We start from the raw sequence: 12122 nt of genomic DNA on the forward strand, positions 1-12122 counted from the left end.
TTTAATATATAGAATAATTGAATTTAAATTAATTTAGGTATAATACTAAAATCATTATGTTGTTACTATGTGTAACAATAAAGATAAAAATTTATAAATATTTGTAAGTTTATTTATTTCTCAATTATATTTAATTTGAAGCAAATATAAAAATTTATATTTAAATAACTCTTTCTCTCGTATAATTTTAATAGCTAAAAATTTTTTATTTCTTATAATTCTATATTCAACATTTTAAATTATCTTTTGTCTTATTATTCTTTTAGAATTTTTAATTTTTGTTTTTATTATTCTTTTTTCTTATCATTATCTATCTACATATGCCTCACTACCATTCTTATATTAGCTTGTTCTCTCTTCCTTCCTCGGTTTTTATTCTCTTTCTATCTCCTCTTCAATCGCAATTAGTTGCCAACATATATTAGTTCATAATTATTACACTAAGTGAATACTACTTTAAAAATAAAAGTTCAAAAAAATCTCGCAACTCTTATGTGAATCATTTACACTCCTATAAATTTAACGAATGAGTAAATTTAACTTTTTTTTATTATGAGTTTTTTTATTATTTAATACATTCAAAGTCACATATTTTTATTTATGATAAAAATTAAAAATTAAAGTTAAATGATATTAGTAATTTTTGGTTTAATAAAATTAAAATAAAGTACAAAAATAAAGATAAAAACTAAAAAAATAGATGACTCTAGAAAAGAATAATATTAAATTTTATGTTATTATGTATGAAACACTTGATTTATTTTATTATATTATTTTTGTACCAAATAACAAAAAAATTAAATTTTATGACCGTTTTTTATTACTTATGTTACTTATCTATAGTTATTTAAATTATACTCTATAGTCATTCAGTCTTGTTTTATTCCAATAAAAAATAGTTATGAAGTCATTTTTATTTTTTTATAGGAATTGTTACGGCCTGGCCCAAACTATTTGCGGGCCAGCCCGACCTGAGCACCACCCAACCCGAACGGTCAGGAGTAAGGTGCTCAGCCGCCGACCCGGACACGCGTCCCTGACAGCTTTGCTACAGCTGTGTGAAGGAAGTATTCAAGAAGGTGGGCCTGCCCCTGCGGGGCCCACCTCTGACACGGTATATATAGGAAGGTCCTACCATTCCCCCAAGGTACGTCACATACCATTCACCCCTTTTTCGCCTGCACACTTTGCTGACTAGAGCGTCGGAGTGTCTTTGCAGGTGACACCCCCTCCACACGCGAAGTGCTCGGGACGTCGTCTACCCCAACCCAGTAACTTACGACCAGGCGAGACCTCCCCCTCATCAACCAGGATACTAATCCGAACCGTATGGTACCCGACCAACCGAACATTGGTGCCGTCTGTGGGGATCGCCTGAATGGACGTTGTACTGGATCCAGGAGGAACAGGCCGCGAGACCGAGCGCAGAGGGGTCCGTGGCTTCTTCCCGGGAGCGCACAAGGTCCCCTCCAAGACGAACCTCACGATCTCTCGAAAGGCGCCCCTTTGGGGGAACTGGTGACAACAGCGCCAGAATAATGCAAGAACTACGTCACAGGATGCAGGACCTAGAACGCCGGCTGGCAGACCGGGAACATCGCCAACAAACTCCCGAATCAAGCTACTCAAGTTCCCCCCCGAGAAGCGGCTCCCGACGAACAGCTAGCCCACGATCTGAGCCCGAGAGCGCCAGGGAGGAAGGACGCGCAAGAAGACGCCGCGACCCCATCATTTACACCAGGCATGAAAGGAGGCGCACCACAGATCGAAACCGCGAGGACGCTCGTCGGGAGGACGACGAGGGAAGAACAGCGAGAGCGCGGGGACCAGTGATAATGGGCGCAACCCCATTTCATCATTCCATCCTCGAGGTCCGGCTGCCAAAGCACTTTGACAAGCCAACGGATATGAGGTACGACGGAACCCAAGACCCACAGGAGCACCTCACGGCTTTCGAAGCCAGAATGAACCTGGAGGGAGTGGGAGACGAGGTAAGGTGCCACGCTTTCCCGGTCACCCTAGCGGGACCTGCAATACGGTGGTTTAATAACCTCCTGCAGGGCTCGGTGACCAGGTTTTCGGACATCAACCGTGCCTTCCTAGTCCAATTTACAACCAAAATCGCAAAGGCAAAACACCCAATCAATTTACTCGGAGTGACTCAAAGGTCCGGCGAGCCGACCAGGAAATACCTAGACCGGTTCAACGATGAGTGCTTGGAGATCGACGGGCTGACGGATTCGGTTGCTAGCTTATGCTTGACAAACAGATTCCTAAACGAGGACTTTAGAAAGCACCTCACCATGAAGCCTGTATGGACAATGCAGGAGATCCAGAGTGTAGCCAGGGAATACATTAATGATGAGAAAGTCAATCAGGTTGTGGCCGCCAACAAGCGGCAGCTCGCCTACAACCAAACCTGACAGCACGGCATCGGGGAGAGGCAGAAAGAACACGCCAGAGACGGCGGTCCGAGCAAGACGCCCCGAGCGTTTCCTTGTGTCAGGAAATTCACCAATTACACCCCCCTCACCGACCCCATTATAGAAGTCTACCAGCAGATAGCCGAGAAGGGAATTCTATCGAAACCTCGACCTCTGAAGGACCGAACCGGGGAAAACAAGAGCCTCTATTGTGACTATCACAAAGGCTATGGACACAAGACATAGGACTACTTTGACCTAAAGGACGCGTTGGAACAAGCTATCCGGGACGGGAAACTGGATGAGTTCTCCCATTTTATCAGGGAGCCGAGGAGACGAGATTGCGACCGTGAAAGAGAGGATAAGACCCGTGCGGCAAAGCACGCCACGAGCCTAAGGACGACGAGCACGGCCTCACCATTGTGAACGTGGTAACGGCACGAGATGCACCTCCCAGGTCGAGATCGGCACATAAGAAAGACGCCAAGGTCCTGGCGGTCTCCTCGTCCTCTCCGCGAAGCTCCAAGAGGCTCCCATCCATCTCGTTCGGCCCTGAGGACCAATGGTTCGATGAGGCCGCAGAAAACCCTCCCATGGTCATCACGACTAGGGTAGGAACCGGCCTGATCAAGCGGATTCTCGTGGACACCGGGGCCGACTCGAATATCATGTTTCGCAATGTATTCGATGCCTTGGGCCTACGGGACGCTGACTTGAAGACACACCAGCACGATGTCGTAAGATTGGGCGACCACTTCATCAAGCCAGATGAGATAATCTCCCTACCTGTATCCGTAGGATCAGGACAGGGATGAAGATCGGTAATGGCCGATTTCGTAGTTCTACGAGACTCAACGGCTTACAATATCATCCTAGGAAGAAAGACCGTCAACGACCTAGGAGCAGTGATCAGCACGAAGATGTTGATGATGAAGTTCGTCGTCGATGATGGATCCGTAGGATCCATAAAAGGAGACTTGGAAATGGCAGTCGCTTGCGACAATGCCAGCCTCTCCTTAAGAAAAAAATCTAAAGAAGCATCGGGGTGTTCCTTGCTGACCTAGACGCCAGAGTCAGCGACAAGCCGAGACCCGAGCCGGAAGGAAACTTAGAGAAGTTCAGAGTCGGGGATACGGAGGAGAAGTTCACCTTCGTGAACAGAAACCTCCCACACGACTTGAAGGAACCTCTAATGGAAATGATAAGAGCCAACGGCGACCTATTTGTATGGACGCCAGCCGACATGCCGAGTATAGACCCCCAACTCATGTCACATCACCTGGCCGTGATGGCGGACGCAAGACCGGTAGCTCAAAGAAGAAGGAAAATGTCGCAAGAGTAAGCGGAGGAGGTGGCCTGGCATACGGCTAGCGTTCTCGAAGCAGGATTTATTCGAGAACTTGACTACTCGACATGGCTGTCGAATGTGGTTCTAGTGAAAAAACACAATGGGAAATGGAGGATGTGTGTGGATTACTTTGATCTCAACAAAGCATGCCCCAAGGACTGCTACCCCCTGCCCAACATCGATGCGCTCGTCGACGCAGCAGCAGGATATTGGTACCTGAGCTTCATGGACGTTATTCAGGCTATAACCAGATACCGATGCACCGGCCTGACAAAGAGAAAACGGCGTTCATAACGCGAAGAGGGACATATTGCTACAAGGTGATGCCGTTCGGCCTGAAGAACGCTGGGGCAACGTACCAAAGGCTAATGAACAAAATATTCAGTGACCTTATAGGCAAAATGGTGGAGGTGTATGTAGACGATATCCTCGCAAAGACCACCCGGTCTGAGGACCTCATAAGTGACCTTGGAAACGTGTTCGCCTCCCTCCAACAACACGGCATGAGGCTCAACCCACTCAAATGCGCCTTTGTCATGGAAGCAGAAAAGTTTCTAGGGTTCATGATAACCCAAAGGGGGGACCAGGCCAACCCGAAAAAACGCCAAGCAATACTCCAAATGAAGAGTCCGGGCTGTGTCAAGGATGTTCAGAGGCTATCCGGAAGACTCACCGCTTTATCCCGTTTTCTCGGAGCGTCGGCTGCTAGAGCGCTACCATTTTTCAACCTTATGAAAAAAGGGATAGTTTTTTATTGGGCCCCGGCGTGTGAGGAAGCATTCAACCATTTCAAAGAAATCCTAGCAACACCACCCGTGCTCGGGAAGCCAAAAGTCGGAGAACCACTCTACCTGTACCTGGCCATAACAGAAGAGGTGCTGGCGGCAGTCTTGGTACGGGAAGAAGGGAAGATTCAACAACCAGTTTACTTCGTGAGTAGAGCGCTACAAGGAGCAAAAATAAGATACAGCAAACTAGAGAAGCTGGCTCTAGCACTGCTAACCTCCTCCCGAAGACTACGGCAGTACTTTTAGTGTCACCAAGTGGTCGTAAAAACGGACCAAGGAATCCGCCAAGTTCTCCAAAAACCCGACTTAGCGGGAAGAATGATGACTTGGGCCATCGAACTATCTCAATATGATTCGTGATATGAGCCCCGACATGCGATCAAGGCACAAGCAATGGCAGACTTCTTGGTGGAAGTAGCGGGGGACCCGACCGAAGAAGCGGGCATACAGTGGAGGCTCCATGTGGATGGGGCCTCCAACCAAACGTCCGGGGGTGTCGGGATCATCTTGGAAAGTCCTGCCGGGGTCATATACGAACAATCAATCAAGTTCGAGTTTTCCGTATCAAACAACCAAGCGGAATACGAGGCTTTCCTGGGCGGCTTGATCCTAGCTCGGGAAGTCGGGGCTACGAGGCTAGAAGTATGCATCGACTCACAGGTCGTTACCTCGCAGGTGAACGAAAGCTACCAAGCCAGGGACTCGTTGTTGCAAAAGTACTTGGAAAAGGTCAAAGAGCTAGCAAAACAGTTCGAGGAGGTCGCGGTCCAACACGTTCCGAGGGAAAGGAACACACGGGTAGACCTCCTATCAAAGCTAGCGAGCACGAAACCGAGAGTCGGCAACAGGTCCCTTATTCAAGGAATGATAAAGGAACCAGCAGTCGTCCTCCACCTGACAAAGATAGGCTCCTCCTGGATGGACCCTATCACTGATTTCCTAGAAAATGGCAAACTACCTGAGGACGAGAAGGAAGCTAAAGCACTGAAAAAGGGAGGCGGCCAGATATGCGATCATACAAGGCCAACTGTTCAGAAAGGGACTTAACCAGCCCTTGCTGAAGTGCCTCCATCCCGACCAGACGGACTACGTACTCAGAGAAGTCCACGAGGGATGCTGCAGTCACCACATCGGGGGCAAAGCCCTAGCAAAAAAGCTCATCCGAGCGGATATTACTGGCCGTTGATGATGGTCGACTCAAAAGAGTTCGTAAGGAAATGTGTCAAGTGCCAAGAGAACGCCAACTTCCACAGAGCGCCGGCAACAGAACTAAGCCTGCTGATGTCCTCCCGACCTTTCGCACAATGGGGAGTCGATCTACTGGGACCTTTCCCAGTCGGCCCAGGGAAAGTCAAATACTTCATAGTCGCTATCGACTACTACACCAAATGGATAGAGGCTGAACCACTGGCGAGCATATCCTCAGCCAATTGTTGAAAGTTCATGTGGAGGCAGGTGATAACTCGATTCGGCATCCCAAAAATCGTCATCTCTGACAACGGGACACAGTTCACCGACAAAAAATTCGTGGAGTTCCTCGTCGGCCTGGGCATAAAGCAGAAGTTCTCCTCAGTAGAGCATCCCCAGACAAACGGTCAAGTCGAGGCCGTAAACAAGGTTATCTTGCTAGGCCTCAAGAAGCGGCTGGACAACAAGAAAGGGGCATGAGCCGACGAACTCGCCTCGGTTCTTTGGTCCTACCGAACAACCGAGCAATCCTCCACAGGAGAAACCCCTTTCCGCTTGACATACGGGGTGGACGCAATGATACCCGTAGAGATCGGTGAGCTAAGCCCACGATTACTTCTGAAGTGAGTAGAGGAAGCGGTGGAAAAAGACCTGGCAGACGAGGCTAGGAAAATATCCCATTTGTCGGAAATAGCATTAAAGCAAAGAATGGCCCTGCGCTACAACTCCAAAGTGCTCAAGAGGGAATTTAAGTAAAACGACCTTGTCCTACGACGTAACGACATCGAGCTACTGACCCAAGGAGAAGGTAAACTGGCGGCGAACTAGGAAGGCCCCTACAGAGTCAAAAAAGTGATTGACAAGGGCACCTACAAATTGGAGAAGCTCGACGGTAAAGAGGTCCCGAAAACTTGGAATGCAGGTAACCTAAGAAGGTTTTATTCTTAGCTCAAGCACGCCGACCAGGCGGCCTAACGAGCTTAATCATTTACTTTTGCACTTGATACGATAATAGACTTGTTCAATTACCGGTTAATGTTTACTTGTCAAAATTACCTCTCTATTGATTTTTCCCCTACTTATACATCCCACGACAACAAGTTCCATATAATACGTTAAACGGAATCACAATACGGCACCCCAGAACTGCTCACCCCGGGAGCCACCTAAATTTAAGCCATAACAAACGGCTACGGCAATACTAAAGGCCACGACCTGGCTCCGCCAAATTACCAAAACGGTAAAGCAAACACGAGCGACAAAACCAATACCAACCAAGCGGTAGCAAAATGAAACGAAAACAATACTAGATGAGCGGATAAAGATGATAACCAAAACCCGACCAGGCGACCAATAAAGTATATCAAAAGACTAGTTCCACAAGTTCTACAAGCAAAATACACCAAGTACAAAGAGATCACATTTTGGGCATATCGACAATCTTGCCATCCTTGATTGTTTTAAAGACCCCAATTGCCGACGTATCGAAATCAAGAGCCACGATCTTCACCTGGGCCTTAAGCGCCTCTTCAGTCATGAAGATCGCGCTCTTTTCCTGTTTCACGGTCTATTTATGCTTCTTCTTAAGTTCCTCGGCCTCAGCTTGAGCAGCCTTAGCTGACGAGACGGCCGCATCGCGTTCCTTCTCCAAAGTGACCACCCGACCTTGCGTGGCATTGAGCTGGCTCTCCAAAGTCATCTCCCGCTCGGTTAGACGGGACATGGTGGCATCAGAGGTCTTCAATTTCTCCTCAACAGACGCAGTTTTCTCCTCGGCAGCCTTAAGCTTCTCCCCCGTCTTGGACAACTACTCCCGAAGCGTTTCAACTTGAGCTTTGAATTCATTATTGGACTTGGCAGCAGAATCAAGCTTCCTGCGCAGCGACTGCATCCCCGACAGCTTGAACTTGGCCTTCCGAGCTATTGCGGCACCACGGAGAAGGGTACGGTACATCCAATGATAACCACATGCCGACCAAGTGACTATTAAAGTATAACAAAAGTAAGTTCCACAAAGGTCTACAACAGAATCACAGACCCATACAAAAAGTACAAAGAGATCACATTTTGGGCATGTCGACAATCTTGCCATCCTTGATTGTTTAAAAGTCCCCAATTGCCGACGTGTCGAAATCAGGAGCCACGATCTTCACCTGGGCTTTAAGAGCCTCTTCAGTCATGAAGATCACGCTTTTTCCCTGTTTCACAGTCTCTTTATGCTTCTTTCTGAGCTCCTCGACCTCAACTTGGGTAGCCTTGGCCGACGAAAAGGTCACATCACGCTCCTTCTCCAGAACGACCACCCGACCTTGCGCGACATTGAGCTGATTTTCCAAAGCCATCTCCCGCTCGGTTAAACAAGACATGGTGGCATCGGAGGCCTCTAGTTTCTCCTCAGCAGACGCAGCTTTCTCTTCAGCAGCCTTAAGCTTTTTCCCCGTCTCGGACAGCTGCTCCTGAAACACTTCAACTTGAGTTTTGAATTCATTATTGGCCTTAGCAGTAGCTTCGAGCTTCTGGCACAGCGACTGCATCCCCGACAACTCGAACTCGGCCTTCCGGGCTATTACAGCATCGCGGAGAAGGGTACGATACATCCACCTTGCCTGCCCCGCAAGCTCGGTTCCGAGGAAGTGATCTTCCGTGCTGGGGATCAGTTGGGAGTCTATGAAAGCCCCAACGTCGAAGTTTCTCTCCATCACGGTGAGAACTCCTTCAGGACTGGAAGATTCCCTCTGCCTTTTGGGAGTAGGGATGAGCTTCAAATCATCATCCTCTTGTTCGGTGGAGGACGAACGCCCAATGCCGGCCGTCTCCTCGGAAATAGGGGAAGCATGCGCCCCGGCAGAGTTTTTGTCAGACATCTCGGCGTCACGAGGGGAAGGCACCGCCTGATCCTTCTTTTCCTCAGGAGGGCTCTCCGGCTTCCCGTCAACCTTCTCGTCAGCCTTCTCCTCATCACTGTCCACCAAGAATATCTTGTACAAACCCTCAAGCCCTGTCACCGAAGCAAACATCTCCACTGTGACAAGCAAATAAACAAATTAGTCGTGAAACCGGCAAAACCAAGTGAGGCAATAGCAACGCAAAAAATACAAGGCAAAACAACTCACAAATATAGCTTCTGACGACCTCCCGGTCACCCATAAAAAATGTGGGGTTCACATGATTCTTTCCAAAAACAGCCAACAATACATAGGCAACCCTTTTGTCCACAACGGACATCCCCTTATAAGTCACCTTAATAAAAGTGTTAGATCCTGCCCCGAAGCTCCAGTACGTCGGGATGAGGCGTTCCCCTTCTAACGACAGCCAAAAGGGGTGACGACCTCTGACCAGACGCACCTTAAAATACTTGTCTTTAAACCCATGATAAGAGTCCTCGAACAAGCCGAAAATCCTCCGACCCTGGGCAGATCGGAAGGACATGAACCCTTTCCTCGCTTTCCCCTCCTTCGAAGGATTTGTGAGGTTGAAGAAAAAGAGGAAGACGTCAACGGACGCCAGCAACTCCAAATATTCAATACCATCTCGAAAAAGCGGATAGAAGCCCAATTGTTCGGATGCAGTTGCGACGGCGCCACGGAGATCCGATTAAGGAGCGCCATTTGAAAAGCAGAAAATGGGATACGAACCCCCACCTGGGTGAACATGTATTTATAAAATCAGATCCAGTCGGGGGACCCGAGGGGAATGGAAGTTAAGCTCATATAGTCATTCATTGGGGGCAGGAACAAAGACGTCATAATTGGCTTCCTCGTCTGTCCCTCCGCACAAGTACTCGCCTTGGCGGAACTCCGTTAGCTCCTCCTCGCCCATCTGCTTCGGGGAGTCCTTCACATTGGAAGTCACCCAGGCGTAGGGGTCATAATTTGCGGCGGAGGGAGAGGCTCGAGAAATGACGCGAGGCATACCTACAGTGGGGTACCACTCGGTTAGTCGATGAGGTCGGGAGTCTGGAAAAAACCCAGAAATTACATTTAAGCCTATTCAATAGCTAAGATCAAGCATGGCTAAGGCAGAATTCAAACAAAAGCCTACCCTGGAATGGTAACCCCTTTTACGCACCTACTTGGCACTAAAGGCCATCTACCATGCAAAACCAAGCAAACAGCATGCATGCAGAAGAACTAATGGCAAAGGCAAAATGAACACGAAGCAGAGAACGAAAAGATGAATGATTACCAGGATAAATTGCGAAAATTCGAAGGAGATGATTGAAGGAGCGAATACGCAAGAATGCAGAAACAACACTCTGGGAAACTCAGAGTAGGGGAAGATGAAGATGATTAGAGTGAAGAAAACAAATGAAAAAAATATTTAAAACTGCCACTCAAGGAGCGCGAAAGGCCTAGGGGCAAAAAAGTCTTAACGCGCGGGATTTTAAACCCATTATGAGCATTTAATGCTCTGCACGAGGAACGAGGCGACAAACGGTCACCTCAGCAACGAACAGACACGCACGCAAGAGGCACGTCCCCCCACGGGCGGCCGACCTGGTGACAACACATGAAGGAAGAGATAACACGCCACCAACAATCCTCATGGTCATTGCTGGCGTGTTGGGGGCACTGTTACGGCCTGGCCCAAACCATTTGCGGGCTAGCCCGACCCGAGCACCACTCGTCCCTGACAGCTTTGCTACATCTATACGAAGGAAGCATTCAAGAAGGTGGGCCTGCCCCTGCGGGGCCCACCTCTGACACGGTATATATGGGGAAGGTCCTACCCCTCCCCCAAGGTACGTCACATACCATTCACCCCTTTTTCGCCTGCACACTTTGCTGACTAGAGCGTCGGAGTGTCTTTGCAGGTGATACCCCCTCCACACGCGAAGTGCTCGGGACAGTCGTCTACTCCAACCCAGTAACTTATGACCAGGCGAGACCTCCCCCTCATCAACCAGGATACTAATCTGAACCGTCTGGTACCCGACCAACCGAACAGGAATAAATCCATTATATCATGATTTTAATAATTAATGTAAAATTTAAAAAATTAAATAAATATATATTTATTTTGATTACATTCAAGAGTGAATTATATATATTCCTATAGTCAAGAAATAGACTTAACTTGTTCTATAATAAATAATATATCCATAATAAAAAAATCTGCATGAATAATTTACATCCAATAGAAAACTCTTGATAAAGTTGCTGTAAAAAATATGTAAAAATTTTTTTATTCAACGTAACTAACAAATATACGGGAGGAATTTTTTTAATAATAAACTTCTCTAGGGTAATATTGAATCTTAAATTTTGGATGTCAATTGACATTATATATTGGGTAGGTACCTAGAGTATTTTAGAAGACTATGATAAGAGAAAAATTATTCAGTATAAATTTATTTTTTAAAAAATTATCCCTATTGAACTATTTTATTTTTATTCTTTAAAAATATATCCAAATAAAAAAACTGCAACAATAATTTATATCCAATACAAAAATCTTAATCAGATTAGTATAAAAAAATGGATAGAAAATTTTTTATTTAACGTAACTAATGAAAGAATTTTTTAATAATAAATTTTTTTTAGAAGTAATATTGAAACATAAATTTAGACACAAATTATCCTTATATTAGGTTTTATGTTATATCTAAGTAAAGTGAGAATCATACAAGAGAAGATGAATAAGAAAAGAAAAAAGTTTTTCTATTATGCATAAACAGTAATCTGAGATGATAGATAGTAAGAGAGGAAATAGATAATTATAGAAGTTCCATGATTGTGAATTAATGAGATAAGAGAGAGGATGAAGTAGTGGAAGTTTTTTAATATGGAATAACTGACATATAGTGGGATAGATTATTAGGAAGGGTAAAATTGAAAAAGAATTTTGAACACCAAACCTATGTATTGGTATTATATATTGTTATAGATATTAAAAAATTTCATTATACATATAATATTTTTTTTATAGGAACATTATTTAAATATTAGATGAAATGAAAATATTTGTATTATATCGCCTCAGTATATCAAACACTATTCTTTCTTTTACTATATATTATTCTCTATACACATACCTGTCATTGTCTCATCGCCACTATTATATTACCTTGTTCTCCTTTCTCATTTTTTTCTTCCCCTCCTACATTCTCTTCATCCGTTATTAATTATTACCAAGTATCATCATCGCAACTTTTACTCTTGTCTATCACTATGATTTATAACCATCTATTGTGTTAACTTTTATGAGTTGTTAAAGTTTTGTTAAAAGAATTAAAACATAAAGTATTTAAAATTTTTCGAAATTATCAAAATTTGATGTCAGTAATCTTAAAAAACAATCTCAAAATATATTTTTTGATCGAAAAAATATTTTCGATAATAGGAAGTTGAATCGAAATGAGTTGAATATGGTTTC

This window comes from Arachis ipaensis, chromosome B01, assembly GCF_000816755.2.
Source record: "Arachis ipaensis cultivar K30076 chromosome B01, Araip1.1, whole genome shotgun sequence".
Lineage (NCBI taxonomy): Eukaryota > Viridiplantae > Streptophyta > Magnoliopsida > Fabales > Fabaceae > Arachis > Arachis ipaensis.